This window comes from Arvicanthis niloticus, chromosome 30 (genome assembly GCF_011762505.2).
Source record: "Arvicanthis niloticus isolate mArvNil1 chromosome 30, mArvNil1.pat.X, whole genome shotgun sequence".
Taxonomy (NCBI): domain Eukaryota; kingdom Metazoa; phylum Chordata; class Mammalia; order Rodentia; family Muridae; genus Arvicanthis; species Arvicanthis niloticus.
This window is the reverse complement of record NC_133438.1, coordinates 10,988,919-10,990,807: the sequence shown is the minus strand read 5'-3', so window position 1 is coordinate 10,990,807 and position 1,889 is coordinate 10,988,919. Positions and strand designations below refer to the sequence as shown.

The following is a 1,889-nucleotide window of genomic DNA, read 5'->3' as shown; positions in this document are numbered from 1 at the left end:
TATCAAGTCACAGCAGGACTAAGGGCATAGTCTCCCACAGAGGCCTGACCAGGCAGTCCAGCTAGAGGAATGGGATCCATTGTCTGGCAACAGAGTCAGAAAGAGTCCCTGATCCAATTGTTAGTGGGGCCCACATGAATACCAAGCTTTCCTTCCCAGTCACACCTCCCTGCAAAAGGTATTTAATCTTGGGTCTACCGTGAGAGGTTAGGTATGCACCCATTTTCCACCATGAACAGTCAATAGATAGTTTAGAACCATGGATTGTCTATTTTATCCACCATTCCACAAATGTGTAGGGCGTCTAGGTCCAGCCCCTGCATGCTCTTCGGTTGGTGCTTCTGTTTCTGTGAGCCCCCTTGGGTCTAATTTAGTTGACACTATAGATCTTGTGTTGCTCTTGACCCTCCTGTGTTCCTCAATCCCATCCCCTACTCTTCCAAAAGATTCCCAGAAACTATGCCTGGTGTTTGGCTGTGGTTTGCTGCATCTGTTTCCATCCTCTGCTGGATGGCACCTCTCAGGAGACAGTTGACAGTTATGCTGGGTTCCTGTACGCAAGAATAGCAGAGTATTATTAATAATGCCAGGCATTGTCTCTCTGCCATGGGATGGTGTGGAATGGTAAAATCATGTCAAGAAGATTAGTGGGTAGAGCGGGTTGAGACCTGGAGATTGAGCACTGACCTGAGACATGGGTGACCTCCATGCCAGATTCCTGGCCTGGAACACATGCCACACTCCCCACGTAAGGAAATGGGAGAGTTCCTCCTGCAACCCAGATAAAGAAGTACACAGGTTACTGTCACTGCTGGTAGCACTGCAGACATGGCCCTGCCACCTTTTTTCTTCCAGAGCCATCAGGGACCGCTGTCCCCAGGGCCACCGCCTTCCACTCCTTTTGGCTACTGCCACTGCCCTCTCTGGCTTTCTCACCGCCTCTTCCCCAGTGACCAGGCCCCCGAAAGCTGGCGCTGGGCCTCGGGGCCGCCACAGCCCGACCTGCCCGGAGATGCTGCCCTGCAGCGCCTGTGCGCTCGGCCGTGGTTGGAGGAGTTGGCTGCGAGCGAGCGGAGCTAGAGCGGAGCTAGCCGAGCCGCTGCAGCCGCTGGCCCAGGCCCCCTATGTGGACCAGGCGGGATGGTGGCTCGAGAGGATCCGGCGCCTCCAGCTGTGGCTTCATGAGAGGGGCCTGGGAACGGGAGGCTGAGCTGGAGGCAGAGGCCGTGCAGGCCATGGAATGGGAGCAGGAGATTGACCACTGGAGGGTGAAGTGCCTGTAGGAAGTGGAGGAAAAGAAGCGGGAATAGGAACTCAAAGCAGCTGCTGATGGGGGTCTTAGCTGAAGGGAAAAAACAAAAAACAAAACAATCAGAGACCAAAAGAATGGTGGACATTCTGCGTGCTTTAGAGAAATTGAGGAAACTGAGGAAAGAAGCTGCAGCAAGGAAAGGGGTCTCTCCCCCCACCCCCTTGAGACTTTTGAGCACCATATTCAGCGGCTGAGAAAACTCATTAAGAAGCTCTCTGAACTGTATGAAGCTGAAGAGAGAACCTTCCTAGTTATTCTAGAAGGAGAACCGGAAGAAGAGGGGAGAAGAAAACTGGAAAAGAAGCAGAGAAAAGAGAGACAGAGAAACTTCTACTTCAGAAACATGAAACTGAGTCCAAGTTATTCGGGATCCAGATGAGTTCCCACTTGCTTCCCTCATGCAGCCATTCGTCAGCATCACCTCCAGGCTGAGCACTCCTTCCCCGCGCTCTTTCAGATAAGGCATGATTGGGATCAGTACCTGATCTTTCCTAAAGGCAATTCCATTCCCCAAGGATGGGTCCTTCCTCTGCTCCCCAGCAACAGCATCTGGGCAACTGCCATTCAGCTGCACTAA

General features: G+C 52.7%; 1 pseudogene; it reads left to right on the top strand.

The window, feature by feature from the left end:
- The first annotated feature begins 828 nt into the window (after positions 1–828).
- On the top strand, positions 829–1,889 carry LOC143440619 (programmed cell death protein 7 pseudogene; annotated as a pseudogene).